This window comes from Zootoca vivipara, chromosome 8 (assembly GCF_965207765.1).
Source record: "Zootoca vivipara chromosome 8, rZooViv2.hap1.1, whole genome shotgun sequence".
In the NCBI taxonomy this organism is placed as follows: domain Eukaryota; kingdom Metazoa; phylum Chordata; class Lepidosauria; order Squamata; family Lacertidae; genus Zootoca; species Zootoca vivipara.
The window spans coordinates 17,320,421-17,343,498 of record NC_142591.1 but is presented as its reverse complement, the minus strand read 5'-3'; the positions used below and the strand labels follow the sequence as shown (position 1 = coordinate 17,343,498).

Below are 23,078 nucleotides of genomic sequence, written 5' to 3'. Positions count from 1 at the left end.
TTATCAGTGAGATCGGGCAGTATGATGTGTAGACAATTATGAAAGCACCAAACAGCAGCCGATGAAGGCAGAAGCCAAAATGTTGTGCCACATAAATAAGAAATCCTCTGTTGTGTTAATCAGAACACACACACACACACACACACGGAGAGAGAGAGAGAGAGAGAGAGAGAGAGAGAGAGAGAGAGAGAGAGAGAGAGAGAGAGAGAGAGCCTGCTAAGCTGGATGTTGTGATGGGATTTGTGGTCAGTTTGGAGGTTTCCAGAAGCTAGTAAGCAACTGTGGGCTTCTTCTCACAACCCACTTTTTGTACTTCCTACAAGTAGTCTCAATTATTTCCCCGCAGTACAGACTCACAAGGCAAGGGATAATGCGCAAAGCAAGTAACCATGGTTATTATCAGCAGCAATTCTCAGTATTTCCAGAATGCCTTTCTTCATTATAAGTGTCCGGTGGAGCTAGTTGCTAATTCATCCGACTCCAAGCACTGAGAATCTTAGGGTGCTCTGACATAAACCTGGGCTCGTAGGCTTTAATTAGGCCAGTCAGTAGACCGGTCAGCTACATTTTTACTACTGAGAAACACAGGTGGAGTCTCCCTTGCCCTCAAGTGGCTTGCTCCGTACAGACCCTTTTGCAGGAATCATTTTTGAAAAGTTCCTGAGCCCACCCACCGCAGCCCCCATTGTGGCATTGATCTGCCATGGCTGCTTCTCACATCTAAATGAGACAATTGGTGCAGGCGGGTGCAAAGAAATGGAATCTTATTGATCAGCTGGCCGGGAGAATTAGAGTAGGGGCAGTGTAAGCAATGGGCATCCTTCCACAAGGCACACAAGAGGATCATTAGTGAGATGCACTTAGCTACTGTTGCGCTGGGAAACAGCCAGACTCTCCCTTGCAAACGATGTGAGACTATAGGCAGTCTCTTTTCCCCTTTTCTCCCTTTCAGGGAAAGAAAACACTATGTAAAACCGTATTCAAGGTTTAAATCAATGTCTCGGGAAACAAGTTTCTCTTTCTGAGTTGGTGGCTCCCCATCGCAAAAGCCTTCCCTCGCCCTCTACAAGAGAGGATTAAAATGGGATAATTGGTATTCAAGCAGCGGCTAATGGAGGAGGGGAGGGGGAAAGCAAACATCCATTGTGATATAACTATCAATAATAAAAAGAATAAATAAAAAATAAAGAGAGGTCATCCAAAATGGTTGTTTGAAGTTATATTTGGCTGCAATAGCTGCAGCTCGGTAATTTGAGTAGCGATTTTAAATCTGGTGCTTAAGGGCCATTTCCCCCCTCTTTCTTTCTCAAGCATTGTTGACCTTTTAAATCGCCTAGTTATTTGGGCATTTGAGATGAGTGTGGGCTGTTCGATGGGGGCGGTGCGGAGGGAAATCAGCGACTTACATATCCCTTGTGGGTATTTCACGGCGATACAAAAGTTGAAGAATGAATGTTTCTTTGCTTTTCTTTTAAAAATAACGTCTCTCTGCTGGAAGCCTTGCTTATGTGTGCATGTTTGTCAGGATTCTTTTGTCCACAGAGCCTGGAAAAAAAGTTAACTAATGATTACAGCAGATGGGTTTTTGTTTTGTTTTGGGGGGCTTGCTCCAAGCTGGCATATTTTCTGTTGTGATTCAAGGTATAATTACGGATCAAGTTCATTGTCCCTTCTGTACAGAACAGCATGGCTTATAATAAATATAGAGACCCTAAGCTTCCCATGTTGTGTAAAATGGCTTGCCTTAAAAGAAGGATCAGCAGCTAGGAACCACTGGGCTGTAATCTGGCACCCTGAAGGCAAGTGGCAGTAAGAAGGTGGATCTGGGCATATTGAACATGAGTCCTTCAGTTGGCCTCCCCTAACCAGCAAGATATAGAAAGGATGGGTGGGACACAGAGAGATCGCACCAGCCCTTTTCTCAGGCATCTCATGCAAGTAGGCCCATCATTTCCCAAACTCTTTCTGTTGGGTTGATGTCGGTTAAATTGTTTAGTTGGGGTCAGAGGTTATTTTAATTTGGGTATAACTGTAAACCGATTATGATTGTTTGAATGATGGTGCTGGGGGAGACTCTTGAGAGTCCCATGGACTGCAAGAAGATCAAACCTATCCATTCTTAAAGAAATCAGCCCTGAGTGCTCACTGGAAGGACAGATCCTGAAGCTGAGGCTCCAATACTTTTGGCCACCTCATGAGAAGAGAAGACTCCCTGGAAAAGACCCTGATGTTGGGAAAGATGGAGGGCACTAGGAGAAGGGGGCGACAGAGGACTAGATGGTTGGACAGTGTTCTCAAAGCTACAAACATGAGTCTGACCAAACTGCGGGAGGCAGTGGAAGACAGGAGTGCCTGGCGTGCTATGGTCCATGGGGTCACAAAGAGTCAGACACGACTAAACAACTAAACAACAACAATGAAATAACTGTAAACCGATTATTATTATTGTTGTTGTTATTATTATTATTGTTTATTGTTATTGATTTATTGGTTTGTTTGTCACTTCTATAGGATATCTTGTTTTTAAATGTTTGATATTTTGTTGTGTTTTATATGTTGTAAGCTGCCCAGAGTGGCTGGGGAAACCCCACCAGATGGGTGGGATATAAATTTATTATTATTATTATTATTATTATTATTATTATTATTATTAAATAACTTCATCTTCCAGTTTTGCATGGCATCACCAAAAGGCAGCTTCATTGTTATTTGTAATGTTGCAGCCCTTGGACATTGCAGCATTTCTCCCCAAACACACTTGTGCAGGATTTGTCCCTTAATTTTAGGGCTACGGGCAATGACCCTACCATGTCATTTTGGCTCTTGAACCAATCGTAATTCGAGTTAGCCCTCCTCTTCACTCCTTTGCCAGCAACAGAACTTTCACTTGGCCAGAAGTATAGAGGGGGAGAAAGAGAGATGGGATAGCACAGTGGCTCAGAGTTTAAGCTGCAAGTTACCAGGATGTTGTCCATTCCCCATCCTTGTTGCTGGAGGAACAGATATTTTATGTTCGAAGCCTACTCAACGAATGGGCCTTTTGCAAGGAGTCTTCTGGTTTGCATCACATGTTGTTCCTTTCGACAAAAGCTGGTGTAGAAGCAGAGGCCCACCTAGGCTCCCTTGCACTACAGTGGTACCTCGGTTTATGAACACAATTGGTTCTGGAAGTCTGTTCATGAACTGAAGCGTTCATAAACTGAAGTGAACTTTCCTATTGAAAGTAATGGAAAGTGGATTAATCTGTTCCAGACGGTCTGCGGAGTACTTAAACTGAAGCGTTCATAAACTGAAGCGAACTTTCCCATTGAAAGTAATGGAAAGTGAATTAATCCGTTCCAGATGGGTCTGCGGCGTTCGTAAACCGAAAATTCATAAACCAAGGTGTTCATAAACCGAGGTTCCACTGTATTGGCAAGGAGTGTTTGGGTTTCTAGCCCCTCCAAGCCAGAGGCGAGAAGCACAATTTTTGTGCCACCCCTTGTGCCTGCACCCTTGGCAGGGGCTAACTTGACCATTCCCTAGGTACGCTCCTGTGTGGCAGTTCTTATGCTCTGTGCTTCCTAAAAAGCAAACTCAGCTGAGAAAATGCAGGCTGGGCTGCATTAAGATGGCAACTATTAAAGTATTGGTGCAAGGTGCAAGGCTAATCAGGAGGGGAGTCGTCTCGCAAAACTATGTAATAATAAAAATAATTTATTATTTGTACCCCACCCATCTGACTGGGTTGCCCCAGCTACTCTGGGTGGCTTCCAACACCTATAAAAACATAATAAAACATCAAGCCTTAAAAAGGCTTCCCTATGCAGGGGACAGCTGTATGGCTACAATATTTATCAGTTTTAGCTGATATTGCTTTGCTTTGGCCCTTAATGTTTTTCTGAGTTGTTTAGATGCAGCAAATGAATAATGTCTTCCTCAACCTCAGCCCACCAGATGTTTTGAGAATACAATTCCCATCATCCCTGACCACTGGTCCTGCTAGCTAGGGATCATGGGAGTTTATGCCAAAAACATCTGGAGGGCCAAGGTTGAGGAAGCCTGGTCTAGATGAAGGAAGGAAGGAAGGAAGGAAGGAAGGAAGGAAGGAAGGAAGGAAGGAAGGAAGGAAGGAAGGAAGGAAGGAAGGAAGGATTTTCATCTAAAATGAATTCTGTGAGAAGTTGGAGCTTTCTTCTCCACAGAACATCTCTAGGAATTTGAAAGAAATATTTTCATTAGATTAGTTTAACTTCAGAGGAGCGGGGAATTGCTCATCTTTTGTGCTTAAAAATGGTGAGGTTACATCTGTGAAATCTGTCACACTAAAGGAAGATAATAGTCTTGGTTAGATGCCATGCTGGGAAGATCACCAAACATGGACTCATGTGGCATTCCCCTCTCCCATTTCTGGATAGTGAAAAGATTTTTAACTCATTGCTCATAAGCATAGTTACATCTAACCATAGTTTGCTTTCAAACCAGAATCTCAGAATTGTACAATTGGAAAGAACCACGAAAATCGTCTAGTCCAACCCCCTGCAACGCAGGAATCTTTTGCCCAACATGGGGCTCAAACCTATGGCCCTGAGATTAAGATTCTCATGCTCTATTGACTGAGATATCCCATACACCAGAGACTGAAACTAGGATCTAATTATTGTTTCAGCTTGAGAGTTTGAGAATAAACTGCAGCTAGCCGTAACTATTGTTATGGCCATGACTGTTCAGGTAAGGGAAGGAGAATTCAGGTGGATGCACAAGTAAAAAGGTAGAGGTAAGGAACCCCTGGGTGGTTAAGTCCAGTCAAAGGTGACTATGGGGTTGTGGTGCTCCTCTCGCTTTCAAGCTGAGGGAGCTGGCATTTGTCCACAGACAGCTTTCCGGGTCGTGTGGCCAGTATGACTAAACCTCTTCTGGTGCAATGGGACACAGTGGCGGAAACCAGAGCACACAGAAATGCTGCCACAGAGGTACCTATTTATCTACTTGCACTGGTATGCTTTTGAATGGCTAGGTTGGCAGGAGCTGGAACAAAGCAATAGGAGCTCACACCATTGTGGGGATTCAAACCTCCGACCTTCTGATCGGCAAGCCCAAGAAGTTTAGACCACAGCGCTATCCAGATTCTGTATGTGTCCACGCTATTTTTTTAAAAAATAAAATAAAAAATAACTTGCTCTTGATACAATCCAGCCCACCTAGAAAAAGTCAGAATCATGTTCCGCTCCCATTGATGTAACTGGAGAAATAAGGCGCATGCTCCCTTATTCCCCCTAAAAAAAAGATAGAACTTAAAGGTGCTTAGCTTTGTCTGAATCATTCCCAAAAGCTCTTTTTTCTCCTGACTAAATACGTAGGTACGTATATAATCCAAATAAGAACATCGAGAGTTGTAGTTTTATTTTATTAAAAGAACGCTCATACTCACAATGGCTGAAGAAAACAGTTTAACCTTTCCTCTCAAGCTGTGAAGATTAGGAGCTTGTTTTAATGAATAAAATTCTCAAAGTGCAATGTAACATTTTCTATTAGATACCAGAAACAATAAAGATTGTTCTTCGGAGCATGAAAGTACATGTGTAGGAGAGAGGGGGGAAACTTAGGACACAATTCTGCTGAAATTGAGGACTAAAATCAATTGAATAAAACACGGGTATATTGCTGTGAAGTATGTTGGGGGGGGTTGGGGGGAGGGAGGCTAAACACCTAAACATTAGGAAGAACTTCCTGACAGTGAGAGCTGTTTAACAGCGGAATTTGCTGCCAAGGAGTGTGGTGGAGTCTTCTTCTTTGGAGGTCTTTAAGCGGAGGCTTGACGGCCGTATGTCAGGAATGCTTTGATGGTGTTTCCTGCTTGGCAGGGGGTTGGACTGGATGGCCCTTGTGGTCTCTTCCAACTCTCTGATTCTGTGATATGCCTGAGTTCCTTCTCATCCCTGGAGCAAACAAGGATCCAATTGTTGGAATAGTCAGATAAGATTTTTGGTAATGGCCCGTAAGTATGAGTCATCAAGGTAAGAAAGGAGATGGCTCTGTGCCAGAGCTCAAATAGGTCAGTCCCACTCCCACAACTGTCTGGTAGTTAGAAAGACAAAAGCCAGAATTGAGGTGTGTGAACTAGAAGCAGACTGTAGGCAGGGGCAAATGAAGGCATTGTGACACCTGGGGTGGGGCATCGCTACATAGCATGCATGTCGAGTGTCGCAACATACAATGAATGCACCGTACGTAGCGATACTGCACATGTGCTGTACATAGCAGTTTGCTGGCGCCACCACTCCAGCGCCGTACAGATAGTGCCGGGATCCTCTACATGCGGCTGTAGTGGCGATGGCGGGATCCCACCACTGTCTGTATGACACTCGAGTGGCGCCGGCAGCAAACTACAGACGTGGCACCAGGAGTGCACCGCCTTTCCACCCCCAGCCCCCACCCCACCCTGTTGCGATGCCACTGGCTGCAGGCTGCTGAGACACAGAGCCACATCTGATTTCTGCTGGGATTAAAGGCTATGGCTATGGAAGAAATAATGCCTTTGGGGAATGTTAATGCTGTAAGCCCCTCCATTGTAGGTTCAGGTTGTACATATGTGTAAATAAGCCATATATCATAAAGGCACCGCAGTATCTGCTGTCCCTCATTCCAAGGAATCTGAACCCTGGGTAAGCACCTGGGACCCCTGGGATCTTGTGCAGTTCAGAGATCTGGGTAGCATGCAACATTGGCGTTAGAAGTGGGGTTTGTGTTTCCTGGAGGAGGACCTCTGGGTGAGCTGTGCCTGAGCCAAAATAGAGGGAGGAGCAGAAACACCCATTGAGCAATTCAGGTTTATACTCCAGTAAGAGATGATGCCAGTTTCTTAGGAATTGTTCGGGGGGGGGGGGGTTAAAGAGAAACAAAGAAAAGAATGAGCAAGGCACTGAAACAGATAGTAAAAAACAAGCACACTTTCATTTCTGCACCAGTACACTAACAGCTTACCTCCCTCAATTGTTTCATAGTCAGAAAGACAAAGCCAGCGCTGAGGCATGTGAGCTAGACTCTAGATGCTAGAAGCAGACTATAGGCTGGGCAGCTGAGAGGTAGAGACATGCCTGATTTCTGTTGGAATCCAAGGCTGTAGCTATGAGAGAAGCAAGATCTTCTGGCAGTAGAATAGAATAGAATAGAATCATAGAGTTGGCAGAGACCACAAGGGCCATCCAGTCCAACCCCCTGCCAAGCTGGAAACACCATCAAAGCATTCCTGACAGATGGCTGTTAAGCCTCCGCTTAAAGACCTCCAAAGAAGGAGACTCCACCACACTCCTTGGCAGCAAATTCCACTGTCGAACAGCTCTTACTGTCAGGAAGTTCTTCCTAATGTTTAGGTGGAATCTCCTTTCTTGTAGTTTGAATCCATTGCTCCGTGTCCGCTGTGTTAATGCTGGGGGTGATGTTCATCCATCATAGGCTCAGGCTATACAGTGGTACCTTGGAAGTCAAATGGAATCTGTTCCGGAAGTCTGTTCGAATTCCAAAACAATCGGAAACCAAGGCGCAGCTTCTGCAGCCAATCAGAAGCCACGTTGGACATTCAGGTTCCAAAGAACATTTGCAAATCAGAACACTCCTGGGTTTGCAGTGTTAAGGAGTCAAAACATTCGACTCGCAAGGTGTTTGCGATCCAAGGTACGACTGTATCACAAAGACACCAAAGTTTCAATTGCCCCTCATTCCAAGGAAACCAAACTCTAGATAAGTGCATGGAACCCCTGGAATCTAACCCCACTCAGAGTTTGGGGTGACGTGCAACAAAAAAATTGCATTTTCACAAGCAATGGAAGAATTTCAGTGCCCAGTGAATTCTGTTGTTGTTGTTTAGTCGTTTAGTCGTGTCCAACTCTTCGTGACCCCATGGACCATAGCACGCCAGGCACTCCTGTCTTGCACTGCCTCCCGTAGTTTGGTCAAACTCATGTTCGTAGCTTCGAGAACACTGTCCAACCATCTCGTCCTCTGTCGTCCCCTTCTCCTAGTGCCCTCAATCTTTCCCAACATCAGAGTCTTTTCCAAGGATTCTTCTCTTCTCATGAGGTGGCCAAAGTATTGGAGCCTCAGCTTCACGATCTGTCCTTCCAGGGAGCACTCAGGGCTGATTTCCTTAAGAATTGATAGGTTTGATCTTCTAGCAGTCCATGGGACTCTCAAGAGTCTCCTCCAGCACCATAATTCAAAAGCATCAATTCTTCGGCGATCAGCCTTCTTTATGGTCCAGCTCTCACTTCCATACATCACTACTGGGAAAACCATAGCTTTAACTATACGGACCTTTGTCGGCAAGGTGATGTCTCTGCTTTTTAAGATGCTGTCTAGGTTTGTCATTGCTTTTCTCCCAAGAAGCAGGCGTCTTTTAATTTCGTGACTGCTGTCACCATCTGCAGTGATCAAGGAGCCCAAGAAAGTAAAATCTCTCACTGCCTCCATTTCTTCCCCTTCTATCTGCCAGGAGGCGATGGGACCAGTGGCCTTGATCTTGGTTTTTTTGATGTTGAGCTTCAGACCATATTTTGCGCTCTCCTCTTTCACCCTCATTAAAAGGTTCTTTAATTCCTCCTCACTTTCTGCCATCAAGGTTGTGTCATCTGCATATCTGAGGTTGTTGATATTTCTTCCGGCAATCTTAATTCCGGCTTGGGATTCATCTAGTCCAGCCTTTCGCATGATGAATTCTGCATATAAGTTAAATAAGCAGGGAGACAATATACAACCTTGTCGTATCCTTTCCCAATTTTGAACCAATCAGTTGTTCCATATCCAGTTCTAACTGGCTTTGTTATTAGCAGAGTGAATTCTGTAACCTGGTATAAATCATGGGAATTGGCCTGATTCAGCGACTGGGAATTCACTGCTTTGGTGTCTTCTGCTAGTGATGTTTTGTATAAGCAAATAGATTCCAGTCTTGCCCATTTAATGAGTGCTAAAGTGAGAAAGAGATAATAAACGATGATGTTGAATGTCAGCAGGGCAACATTTGACAAAATGAGAGGTCTGCTCAATGAGGCTGAGCAGTAAACAAGCAAACGTCTCCCTCTGTCTCATTACCCACTTACCTGGAAGTAAGAGTAACTGATTTGAAGCCATGACCAAAATAACGAGTGATTTATAATTTATTTGATTATAGTATAAATGTTTCCCGCTGGTAGCTAGGCAAATCATCCTGTGGTTTTCTCATTTCATACAAACACATAAAGAACTAGTTGTGGATATACCGTAATATACACACAATTAGGGAAAATATTTCAATACTAGCCAGAGTGTGGGAGTAGACAGAAAATGTTGTTTCTAAAACCAAACAAGGTATAATTTTTGCCCGGCATGAATGACTAAATGGGTAATGATGGATATTAAATAGTGAAGGTGCAAGGAAAATTGTAAGATGTGACGAAGGGAAGGCTCCTGAGGATTGCAAGAACATGTTTTCTTCAATTAAAATATATGCTGCCTAGAAGTAATATTACCCAGCCAGGCGATGATTGGGTCCCCCCCCCCTGTTGTAAATGTCTACATTAGGAATTGTTTGCAGAATTTTCATTGCCTTATTATTGAGGCGGGAGCGGGGAATAATCTAGTAATAAAGGAGAAGACAGGAAATGAATGAGCATCCAAAGGACTCTCAGATCTTTTCTTGCCCTCTATAAAAGCAGAAGCATAATGAGGAGAATCTGGGAGAGAAAGGGTCAGTGAATTTAGGGAGAGCGGTGTATGCATTGGTGTGAATTGGAAATACAATTTACAATGAGTAAGCATTACAGAATTTAAAGAATTCCCACCTCCTGCAAACAGAGGGAAAGGGGAAATAAATTTATCTCCAAAATCACTGCTTCTTGTCCACCTAGCTGAAACCATGGGATCTGTTCACCTTCCTCCCCATTTTTAAAAATGTTATCTATAATTTTCATTTATATACATTACAACAATTATTTTGCCAAATTTAAACTTTTTAACTTTCGACTCCCATCTGCCTCTTTTCACGGTTCCCTACATTTATTTCCGTCCTTTCCTGCGTACTCCAAATCTTCTTATCTTATTTTTTTCATCTACTCTAATATATATCTCATTTTTTTTAAAAAAAAAAACACCAACTGCAGGTGTTTACAATAATCCAGCAAACGTCTTAATCTGTTTACAGTTTATTTGTAAATAGTTAATAAGCCACTTCCATTCCCTTCTGAAAAGTTTTTTGTCTTGATTTCTTATTCTTCCAGTACGTTTCGCCATTTCTGCATACTCCATTAGTTTCATTATCCAATCTTCCTTTGTTGAGACCTCTTCATCTTTCTACTTTGGGGCAAATAACATTCTTGCAGGGATCTTTTCACCTTTTTGATAATTTAGATCAGGAGTCCCCAAACTAAGGCCCCGGGGGGCCGGATGCGGCCCAGTCGCCTTCTAAATCCAGCCCACGGATGGTCTGGGAATCAGCATGTTTTTACATGAGTAGATGTGTCCTTTTATGTAAAATGCATCTCTTGGTTATTTGTGGGGCCTGCCTGGTGTTTTTACATGAGTAGAATGTGTCCTTTTATTTAAAATGCATCTCTGGATTATTTGTGGGGCATAGGAATTTGTTCATATTTTTTTTCAAAATATAGTCCGGCCCCCCATAAGGTCTGAGGGACAGTGGACCGGCCCCCTGCTGAAAAAGTTTGCTGACCCCTGACTTAGATGCTTTGTGCACATGCATCTGTACCCAGCAAGAACTCATTCCAACAAACACCAAAGGGGCTTTCAGCAGGTGAGTGCAGCAGGACTAGCATAGAGACCTTTGTCACTCCCTCCCCTAACTGACCCTCCTTGACCCCACATTTTTAACCCCTTCCCACAGAGCATTTCCTTTCAGAAGGAGGGTGAGTGCCACCACTGCTACACCAAACGGACACAGCACCTATGCCCTCCACCATCTGGAGAAAGCCCCTTAACCCCAATTATATTTTATTTTATTCTTTGCTAGATTTACAGAAAGAAAAACACACCGGAAACCTTAGAGGGTTTCGGGCTACATCACCAGTCAGTGGTGGTAGCTCCTCACTGCCCTCTGCGGGTAGCGAGGAGGTTCAGGCAAGGGAAAAACAGAATTTATGAGGCAAAAATCATGGCAACGTTGCCCAGTGGGGTCTGGGCAGCTCACTGTGCCAATCAAGCCTGTGTCTGCCAACCTGAAAGGCAGAACAGGTACAACCTGGGAGGGTGTCCCTATCATGCACGAGCCTCCGTCTCCAGCATGATTTGTAGTTGGTTCCTCTATAATTTGGACAATTGGCAGTAATCAAGAGGTGCTCCTCGACTGACATATGCTAACGGGCTGCAATCAGTTAGGTACCAAAAGGAATGGGCTTCACCCTTTGATGGTATCTGAATGTTTTCTTTGAAGCTTGAGAATCCTTAAAACAGCTGGGAAAGGAAGGGGGAGGGCAAGGCTTTTTTAATGGTTTTTAAATGGTCTCCTTTCTTCTTGTCCTCCCCTGTAAAATGAAAGAGATGTGTGTAGCCGCTGTTATGTTATACCAGGCACCCCCAAACTTCAGCCCTCCAGATGTTTTGGACTACAATTCCCATCTTCCCCAGCCACTGGTCCTGTTAGCTAGGGATCATGGGAGTTGTAGGCCAAAACATCTGGAGGGCCGCAGTTTGGGGCTGCCTGTGTTATACTGTCTGTTACTTCAGAAAAGAGTGGGGAGGTTTTTGATTTATGCTCAACAAGGTATTTAACAAGGTTTTACTATTCCTTCCCCCCTTGACTGAGGCTGAATGGACTTGGACAGAAATCCAAGCATAAAATGGAACATCTCTGACTGTTCACATACATGGGATACTTCTGTGGCAGGGGAGGACCCATGTGGGTGGGTAGGAAGGAGGTGGAAAAGGTGTTTATGTATGTACCGCTTTTTTTTTTTTGTATTCTGTAAAATTAATAAAAAGTATGTTTAATAAAAAAAAATGAATGGACTTTATTTAAAATTATTCCTGGACTGCTTTTGGAGGAATGCAGTGGGGAGGAGAGAGAATGAACTGCTGCCGAACAGATGTGGTAAAGAGGCTGAATTTGAGAAAAGACCTTTATTTTAACTATGTGCCGAGGAAGAACTCCAGAACGGAATTTTAATGGCAGAGTTTGGATGCGCATTCTGTGAATTATTTATGGCTGCAGCTCGTATCCTGTAATAATTTCAAAAATTAATAAAAATAAAATTTTTGGGGGGGCGGACTTTAGAAAGGGGCAACATTAGACACAGATGCGGACGTGCAAAACATTTTCTAAAAAATAAATCAAGACTCCTCGCACCTTGCTCCGCTCTCCCTTTTTTCGTGCTCAGGGTGGCCCTGCCCCCTGCCTGCTCCCCAGAGCCAACCCATTATGTGGGGCTGGACCTCGGTGGTGGCAGCCTCTACTCCTCCTCGCCTGCTCTCCAGCAGCCACTATGAGATGCCCAAGGAAGTAGGCCAGCAGCAGTGGCCACAAAGAGACCATGGAGATGTAACAGGGTGCTGCTTTGCATCTGCCATGGTTGCTGCTCATGACAAGCACCAGCTCATCTTCTTCCCCAAGCTCATCAGCGACAGCACTGGTAGGGGAAATAGGAACATTCCGGGATCAAATCAGAAGCCAGGGTGGCTTTCATAATTCCAGGACTCTCCCTGGAAAATTGGGACACTTGGAGGGTATGGACTACACCCCATGGCCCTGTGACTGCTTCCACACATGTTTTCAATGTGTATGGGAGTTGTTTATACTGTACCTTCTAAAAAGGGACGTGGGTGGCGCTGTGGTCTAAACCACTCAGCCTCTTGGGCTTGCCGATCGGAAGGTCGGCTGTTCGAATCCCCGTGATGGAGTGAGCTCCTGTTGCTCTGTCCCAGCTCCGGCCAACCTAACAGTTTTAAAGTACACCAGTGCAAGTAGGTAAATGGTGATGGGAAGGTAAATGGTGTTTCCGTGCGCTCTGGTTTCCGTCATGGCGTTCCGTTGCACCAGAAGCAGTTTAGTCATGCTGGCCACATGACTCGGGAAGCTCTCTGTGGACAAACGCCAGCTCCCTTGGCCTGAAAGTGAGATGAGCTCCAAAACCCCATACTCGCCTTTGACTGGACTTAACCGTCCAGAGGTCCTTTACCTTTTACCTTTTTACCTTGTACCTTCTAATTCTGTTTTTGTGCTTGTGTGTGTACATGTAAGATTCTGTAAATGTACGTGCAGAACCATAAACATGCAGTTGTTTGTCTCTTGGAGGCACACTACCCTGGAAACTAATATTGGCTGAAACTTGCTTTTTTAAAATATCAGTGATAAAATAGGAGCTGCCTCTGCACAATGTGTGAAAACACCCTTAAGATTAATTGTCCAGTCCTAAAGCTTGCTGTCCTGAGTAATTAAAAATGAGTAAAAATGAATGATTAGCATGCTTTCAAGGGCAATTGGAGGGTGCAGTTTGGTAAGAAAATTAGGATAGGATAAAAATAGTACTGTACTGCATCACAAGTTGTAAATGTTACAGTTGTGCTTCAGATATTTTAATAATGTCATTGTAAGTTTTTTTTTTAAAAAAAGTGGGGATCAGATAACCCCATGATGAAATGTTCAAGAATTTTCCCCACAATATACAATATGTGTTAATTGCTTTTGCTTCAAATTATGGACATTTTATTTTATTTTATCCTTTGGCAGCTCGTAAGGGGTCTCATTGTGGGAAGCTGACCCCCATTATCAGTTTTGGAAAGCATTGCTTTGTCTGTGTTGTGATGCTCACAATTATTGATAGGTTTCAAGGCCTGTTCCTACACACAAACACACACACACACCAGCATGATTATTTTTTTCCCTCTCTCTCTTTAACTTAGAATGAAAGGGAACTTCAAAGTATGGCAACATAAATGAGTGAGAATTCAGTCTATTAAAGGTGAGACTTTAAGTGTCTGATTGAAATACAGTGTAAAATTCTTCATCACCAAAGAGTTACTTTTAACACGCCTTTCAGTGTAAAGTTGGAATAAGTGATTCCGTTACAAATGAGCGAAAGTTGGCACCAAGCTGAGTCACATTAAAAGTGAGATGTCATAGAAGAGATGGAGAGGGCATATGTCCTGGGAGGAGAATTATGAAGTGAAAAGAAAAAACGACCAAATGTGTGGCAAGGAAATAGAATATCTAGACACACACACACAGAGAGAGAGAGAGAGAGAGAGAGAGAGAGAGAGAGAGAGAGAGAGAGAGAGAGAGAGAGAGAGAGTTCTGCTTCTGATTGTTGGGTAACTTAAAGGCCATTTAATACACTACATGGGAACAAATATGTTTCTACCTATGAATTGAACATAGATATAAAGGGAATCCATGACCTGTATGGTGCATACAGTATGCCTGTGTGATTATACCATCATTGCTGCAACTAAGGACTCAGCTATACAGCCGCAAATAAGAGTGTTGTAAAGTGCATTATACAGATGTGACACTAGATGGCGATGGAGAGCTATGGCAAATTCAATATATTTTTCAAAATGTGTGTTGTTGTTGTTGTTGTTTTTTAAAAAAACATTTTCAGTGGTTTTTATGTGTCTAGATTCCACCTAAGTATTTTTATCACCCTGAACATAGTCAGTAGTGACTGGGGTGGCTGGAAAGAGTCACAGAACTACCTACCAACCCCTAACAGAACTGAAATTGCTGCAGTTTGCCGGGAAAGGTCTGGGAGCACGGCAGAATGGCAACATTGTTAGGGCTGTGCAGACACATCGGTGGAGACAAAATGGCCCGCTGGTATGTCCCTGTAGCCCCAACCTTGCCGCTGCCCCTGCATCCCCCTGTCCCATCCAGGCTAGCTGCTCCAAGGCCAGCGTTAGGTCAGGAGTCACACCCAAGCATATCAGCCACTTCTGGAGTTAACAATCTAACAGAGGGAGCCCTCTTGACACAGCCATATGCAAGACACAGTGATAATTTCTCCCTCACCAACCATCACCTGCCGCCTCACGATGACGTTTCTGATATGCTTAAGCACGAAACAAACAAACAAGATGTCAGGGTGCTGTCAGCCCCCCCCCCCCCCCGGCTGGTTTCCCAGAATAGTATAAAGACAAGGAAAGGGTTCTTACCGTCCTTTTTTATTTCAAACTTTACAGAGAGAACTCAGCCTTTTGGATAATGCCATTGTCCCGAGTGAATCTCCACACCCCCTTCCTCATTCATCATTTTCATCATCTCCTCTACGGGTGCTGCTAACTTTCCCCCTGTCTTTGAGCTCTTTGCTCTCCTACTTTTAAAGCTCACCAGGTTCTGGGAGATGCTGGGTCTGGAATGCTTTCTAATGACGTGTCAGCCCAGGTGTTGTTCTGACTCTCCCATGATTTCCCAACTTTTCCCCTCATCTGCCTCTGAGCTGCTCCCTCCCTCAAACTCCTGTTGTAAATCTTTACTACCTTCCTCTTCCTCCTCCTGGGAAGGGTCTGGATGGGGAGGTGGTCTCCACCATTCTTCCTCTGCCCAGTACCTGACTATTAGTTTTCTTTAACAGTAGAAGGAGGTTTTCAGATTATACACAGCTCTTCTTCAGGCTTTGATTATGAGAGCAAAAAATAAACATCCAATAGTCTAGATAGAAACAACTGGGTAGTCAGGCTGATTGGTTACTTGGCCCCAGAAGTTTACTGGCCATTGCTGTTGGCATGGAGATAGTCCAGGTTGAATGCAAAAGTGCCATTCTGATGTCAGGTGTGATGTCACAAAGAGGATATGCTTTAAATCTTGGTAAAGCCAAAAACATTTAACAGTCACACTGCATCTCAGCCCTGTCAAGATGGATCTCCATAATAGGTGGTGAATAGTTTTATTTGGGGGATACATAAACTTTTACTATTGGGGAAAATTTTAGATTGGTTTCCAGGTTGTACCCCATCAAGTTGAGGCCTATTAATATACATTCACAATCCTGTACCCATCAAACAATCAACTTTATGTTTGACTTTGGGACTGATTCATACAACCACATTTCCTTTATCCACTCTGTTGCAGCTTTTTCTCTGTATTTGGAAAAAAAATAACCCAGAAGAAGATAAGGAACCAGGAATAAGATCTGGATGAGTACGGTGAGGATCTAAGCGTTACAAGTGAGGGGGCTAGGAAGATGGCTTTGTGGTCCAGCTCATAGGAATGATTGGTGCTTCATATTATTGAATTCCTGTTCCACAAAGAAGAAGCCACAAAGACAAAGTCTTTGAAGTCTTTGCCCTCCTACTTTTAAGGCACACTGGGTTCTGGGAGATGGAGGGTCTGGAATGCTTTCTAATGACAACACGTCAGCTGGGTGTCCCTCTGGCTCTCTCATAATTTCCCAATTTCCCCCTCATCTGCCTCTGAGCTGCTACCTCCCTCAACCCCCTGTTGTAAATCTATACTGTCTTCCTCTTCCTTCTCCCTGGAAGGGTCAGGATGGGGAGGCTGTCTCCACTGCCCAGTCCCTGACACAAGAACCCACTTTGCCAATCCTGATTTTGGAAGAAGAGAAATACTCAGAGCATGTGCCATTTTGCATTGTAAACTTGCTTTGATCATGGTGCCATCAGGGCTACAGACATAAAACGGAGGCTGCTTCTCCTGCCCTGGTGCTAAACTGATTTAACTTGGGGGTAGGCATTATCTTGTTGCAGAAAAAGTAATACTTTTTTTTTAAAAAAATGTAGAAAATAATAAAGTGAGTTTCTGTAACCATATATATGTCAAGCTAGCCACCACCTGATTGTTTTTTAAACTCTCTCTCTCTCTCTCTCTCTCTCTCTCTCTCTCTCTCTCTCTCACACACACACACACACACACACACACACTCTCTCTCTCACACACACACACACACACACACACAATTATGCTCATGCTCCACCATACACTGACAACACACCTCTTGCCTACTCTTGCCTAGGTAAATGGACCCCTGATCATTAGGTCCAGTCGTGACCGACTCTGGGGTTGTGGTGCTCATCTCATGTTATTGGCCGAGGCAGCCAGTGTACAGCTTCCAGGCCATGTGGCCAGCATGACAAAGCCGCTTCTGGTGAACCAGAGCAGCACATGGAAACACCGTTTACCTTCCCGCTGTAGCGGTACCTATTTATCTACTTGCACTTTGATGTGCTTTCGAACTGCTAGGTTGGCAGGAGCTGGGACCGAGCAACGGGAGCTCACCCCATCGCCGGGGATTCAAACCGCCGACCTTCTGATTAGCAAGTCTTAAGCTCAGTGGTTTAACTCACAGTGCCACCCATGTCCCTAGTAAAAAGTTAAAGGTAAAGGACCCCTAGACGGTTAAGTCCAGTCAAAAGCAACTATGAGGTGCAGCGCTCATCTCGCTTTCAGGCCAAGGGAGCTGGTGTTTGTTCGCAGACAACTTTCCGGATCATGTGGCCAATATGACAAATTCGCTTCTGGCACAACGGGACACCATGACGGAAACCAGAGCACATGGAAATGTCATTTGCCTTCCTGCCGCAGCAGTACCTATTTATCTTCTTACACCGATGTGCTTTCAAACTGCTAGGTTGGCAGGAGCTGGGACAGAGCAATGGGAGCTCACCCCATTGCAGGGATTCAAACTGCTGACCTTCCGATCGGCAAAACTTAAGAGGCTCAGTGGCTTAGACCACAGTGCCACCTGCGTCCCTTTACTATTCTGGTAGTGTGAGGCCACACGGCAAAATCAAACATCTCTTGATGTCCATCTCTCAAGCAGTGCTCATACCAGCTATTCTTTGTTTAAGTTTGGTGTAAGCATCTAGGCTTGCCGCTTATCCCATATAATACAGGATTGTCCCATTTTTCAATGACCCTTAGGGTCCCTTCCCACTACGATTCTATGAATATGCTATGTCCTGTATTGATACAGTTTTGTCCTGAATTTTAGGTCTTCTCTCCCTCGCTCATGCTCTATCTATCTATCTATCTATCTATCTATCTATCTATCTATCTATCTATCTATCTACCATCTGTGCCAAGTTAGAGATCCTCTCCAAATGCATCTCTTTGAAAGGATGTGCAAAAGGTCATGCATTTAAACTCTGGGTAGCTGAGCACAGACAGTTTTACAAAATCACGTGTGTGTGTGCGCGCGCCACACACATCCGTGTGCGACAAATTCCAGAGAGGCCATCCTGTTAGGCTACAATAGCTTGCAATGGATTGCTTTGGTCACTTCAGCACCAGATAAAGGGGGGGGGTGTCCCCCAACCATCCTGCCCTGCTCTGTCCTATATTTTCCCGGAACAAAGGTGGCAACCTTAGAACATACCCTTCTGGCTGTAGCTTGGATGCAACTGAGACAGCCAAACTCCAGTCAGCTTGCTGGATTACCAAGCCTCCCCTGCCCACAAGGCAGTCCCAGAGGATTAAGGGGTGGGATCTCAACACCAGGGACTCAGCTACGCAGCTGCAAATAAAATGTTTTAAATGTGTTTTAAGTACAATGTGACACTAGATGGCGAACATGAGCCTTATGGAAAATTCAGTGTACTGTATTTTTAAAAACACTTTTTTAAAAAAGCTTTTTCAGAACGGTTTTTATATGTGTTTAGATTTCACCTGGGTCAGAGGCAAGGCTTTACAACAGGAGCCAAGCACATTCAAAAAGATCTATGCCGAAGGGAAGAAAGAAGTTTGACAATTTAAATATGATTTGGACAGTGCTTAAAACAACCAGCACCAAGAGAATTGAATATACTGGAACGGATGAAAAATTAATTTAGAAAGCATGCTAAAAATATAAAAAAATCACTTAAATTTTCTAGCAACTGTGTCACTTTTGCCTGTCAGATCTCTACTGAACTTAAATATGCAAGAGCCCATTTCATGCAAACTCCTTCCTGACGTTATGAAGCATTTATGAGTCACAACACTTGAATAGTTTTCAGCTTAACAACACTATGTTAGATCACACCAATTAATATATTCAAAGGGAAGAGCCATATGTTATTACTGGAATGCAGGGCTATCACTTTCAGTAATTGCGGTTGCTGTAGGTGAAGTCCCAATGATAAAGAAATGAATGTGGGAAATGAATGTGCAAAATATTCAGATTTATTCAAATTTCCGGAGAGGAAGATGTGGTGTTGACTGCTGGAGAATGAAAATGCTACCATTGGGGAGAGAAGAAAGGAATTCATTGCAATAACAGTTTGCAAAATATCCGAGACAGATATAAAAACAAAACCACATCTTTACAGCAGATCATTTTGGGAAACAAAATTGCTAAGTGAAACAGATGTCTTTTCCTTTCTCAGCTTGGCTGACATAAATCGCAGATGCCCATTAGCCAAAAGACGTGTGTGAACATTTTACATGTAAGACAGAAAATGAGAACTTCACTGTTATTTGTGAGCTCCCTGCTCCTTCTGACAGTTTAATTTCCCCCCTTTTGTTTAGTTGTTGTTCTGACAGAGGAAGAAAATAGTTGTTTTTTATTCTGAACTAGTAAATAGATAGTACTAGCAGTAAATAATAACAAGCATAATTAGGGGCTCAGCAGTGTGGCCCACTTGCAAATGAAATTTATATTTTGGTGTGATCACTTGATCTCCTTGGGGGAGATCTCTGAATGACCAGATTGTTCAAGGTTCCATGACTTCAGGGATTGCTATGAGATTACCGTCTTGCAGCCAGTTTTGTGGCTATTCCTACCACTGAATCTATGTAGTTTGGTCTTCACTGACAGAGATCCGTCAAAGAGGATGCTATTCTGTTGAGCAGTCAAAGATACAATGCACCCCTGAGCAGTCACTGCAATAACCCTACCTGTCATAGTTATAGCTATTTTGCAGAAAGGGGGATGTGGTTCTTCAGCTTTATTGGTAATAGGGCGCTGATATGCCGTCTGCTCTCTAATAATGTGCATACATCAGAACGTAAAGGTAAAGGACTCCTGGATGGTTAAGTCCAGTCTAAGGTGACTATGGGGTTGTGGTGCTCATCTCGCTTCAAGCCGAGGGAGCTGGCGTTTGTCCACAGACAGCTTTCCGGGTCATGTGAACAACATGACTAAACTGCTTCTGGTGCAACAGAACACCATGATGGAAACCAGAGCGCATGGAAACACTGTTTCCTTCCCGCCACAGTGATACCTATTTACCTACTTGCACTGGCATGTTTTCGAACCACTAGGTTGGAAGAAGCTGGAACAGAGCAACGGGAGCTCAGCCAGTCACAGGGAGTTGAACTGCCGACCTTCTGATTGGCAAGCCCAAGAAGCTCAGTGGTTTAGACCACAGCCTAAGATGGCCAATGGACACTTTATGTTGTACCCAAAGAATCAATTTCTTTCCTTCATTGAATTGTATTGAGGGGGGGGGAGTTACCCGCTTTCCCATGTATGGCATGTTGTCATGCTGTCTTTGTCCTTGCATCCCCACTAGTTAAAATGATCAGAAAGGATGAACAGGCACAGGGGAAGAACAGCTTCTCTTCCCATTACAGAATAGCTTCCAAGGAACATAAAGAACCTCCACAAACAGCGCCATCACCACCAAATATCAGTGATGTACCACTGCTGCTGAATAAAATTGAACAGTCTGGGTCCTAAGTTAGGTCAATGCTTCACATATTGCAGTCACGAGAAGGAAGCTAAAAAAGAACTTGGCGGGTTTGACAAAAGCCGGCTAATGGATTTGTTGCTGAGTTGAACTTTGAACTGAGGTCTTTCCAACCCACATTCTTATAAAGATCTATATAGTACTGGGAAGAAAGAGGTGAGTGAAGATCTACCTCAGGAACAAGTGGGGGGAAATCAAATCATCCTTACCTTATGGTTGAAAAGGTGACCAGAGGCTGTTGTCAGTGGGGAGGGTCCTGCTCTGAATCTGGCCAAGCAGGGGGAGACCCCAGAGGACAGTCTCTGGCATTTCTTCCCAAGCAGTGAAAAAAGACCAGCAGTGCTTGTTATTCGTCAAGAGCTCACAATAAAGGAGGCATGGGGGATGCCAAGGAGGTGGCAGATCTGGCCACCAAGAAGCTCACTTGTAGCTGTCGCTGTGGTAGCGCACGAAGCATTCCCTGGAGGCTAGATCCGCTGCCCTTGTGGATCCTGCTGCCCGAGACAATCACCTGGTCACCATGCCTCATGGGTGGGATGGCCCTGACAGTGGATGTGGGACTAGAGGAAGCCTTATGTCATAATGGTATGACTAGAGGCATGACCTGCAGCCTCTTTCTCCATGTTAGCTCTTCATCTGGAGATAGGACAACATCTGTATCTGGATGTGGTGCCAGATGTGGATGTTGCTTAGAGCTGGCCCTGAAAAAAAAAACACCCAACACATCTTGCTGCATGGTGCCAGTGGGCAGTGACATTCTGAAGACCGCTTCCATTCTTCCAAGCTAAGACATTGTCACGTTGCTCTTTAAACACCTGGAAATGACCAGCAGCAAAGACTTGAGCAGAGTTTGCCCCATGTGCAGCTTTGCAAGGCTGGGCGAATGTGGATGTCGATGTGTATAAAGTGAAGGTTCTGCCGAAACCACAGTTGATGTTGTTGGTGGAGGAGATAAGTTATCATTGGACACGGCTGATGCATAGCTGCCAAGTCTCCCGTATTCCCTGGGAAATCCCCATTTTTCCAGCTGTTCCTAGCTGAAAAAACAGATTTTTTTGTTTCCCCCTGCTTTATTCTGGTGTGGCGGCCATTTTGGAACTGAGTGAAGCATGCTCAGAAGCGACTTTTGATGCTGCTCTGCCCAGTTCCAAAATGGCTGCAGTGCGACTTCTGGCACGGCGCCATTTTGGAACTGGGCAAAGCAGCATCAAAAGTCACTTCTGAGCATGCTCCGCCCAGTTCCAAAATGGCGGCAGCGCTACTTCCAGTCTGCTACTTCCGCCCGGTCCCTTATTTCTCCGACAGCAACTTGGCAGGTATGGGCTGATGTTACTGGCTCCTGAAACCTGTGCTTATTTCAAAATATAGCACTGGTTATAAAATAGTTGAGACAACAAGAGGTATCAAAATAGTTTCCCCCCAATTCCTATCCCATCCTTCATCTCAAACCTGAACTAATAATTATGTGATTAATTTCTATATTGGCTGATATGACTGAAGATGATCATGCAAATCACTGCTCCAGTTTTTTATTAGCGTTCCTCTGTTCTGAATCGAAGTTGTTGGGGGGGGCAGCCCCTCACAGATTCTGCTCTTTTTTTTAAAAAAAAGCCTCTAATGGTTTCTTCACTCATTATAGGTTTTCTGATATATTCTCTCTCCCCCCATAAGGTTGATACATATTTCCTTAAGCATGTTATCCAGGATGCATTTTATAGCATGCAAATGTCTAGCAGATTGCTTACACACAGAAAAAGTTGTTGCTGCTGTTAACATTTAAATATAATGAAATCAGTATGCAAATATGATCATTAGGGACATAACCGTATGGCTGATTATTTGCATGGGGGGGGGGGGAACCCCAGATTGTTTGCTTGAACTTGCTTGATGCACACAAAATGAAAGCTACATTCATTCTTCTGCATGTATTTCTTCCTGCATCAGTGTTACTAATGTGAAATGAAATCGGTCTTCTTGGCGTAAGTTCAATTTTGAGTTGAGCCCATTAAATCTTTAATCCTGTTCACACTTATCTGGGAAGGAAGTTCCATTGAACTCTATGGTGCTTATTTCTGAGTAGACAGTTGTAGAAGACATTAAAGATTTGTCCTTCCTCATTGGCAAAGACTTTTAACGGTATTGATGCACGGAAAGCTCATAAAATAGGGAGAAGGATGCTGTCACGTTCTCATAAAGGTATTGCATATGGAAGGACGCCTTAGATCTTAAGATACGCTGAGTAGCAGAAAATGTATGAGCTTAATGGTGAAGACCAGCTGAATTTGAGGGAGAGTTTTGATACATTTCCAGGGACCTCCATTTTGAAAAATGAAGGGAATTGGGTTTGCAGACTGCATTCAGACAACACTTTATTCCATTTCCCTGATATTTCCTTCCCTGATGGTTTCCACATTTGATGTGGTCTTTCACAGAACATCAGAACCCCTCCTGAATATCTAGTGCAGGCATCCCCAAACTCGGCCCTCCAGATGTTATGG

The 23,078-nt window shown here is 44.0% G+C and overlaps 1 protein-coding gene and 1 long non-coding RNA gene across 5 annotated transcripts in view; one reads left to right on the top strand and one right to left on the bottom strand.

Moving 5' to 3' along the window:
- LOC148684743 (uncharacterized) overlaps window positions 1-23,078 on the bottom strand; it is a 617,223-nt gene that overhangs the window by 185,870 nt on the left and 408,275 nt on the right. The window lies entirely within an intron of this gene.
- The window catches only part of CDH10 (cadherin 10), a 129,394-nt gene that overhangs the window by 65,057 nt on the left and 41,259 nt on the right, over window positions 1-23,078 (top strand). The gene's annotated exons all lie outside the window — the stretch shown is intronic.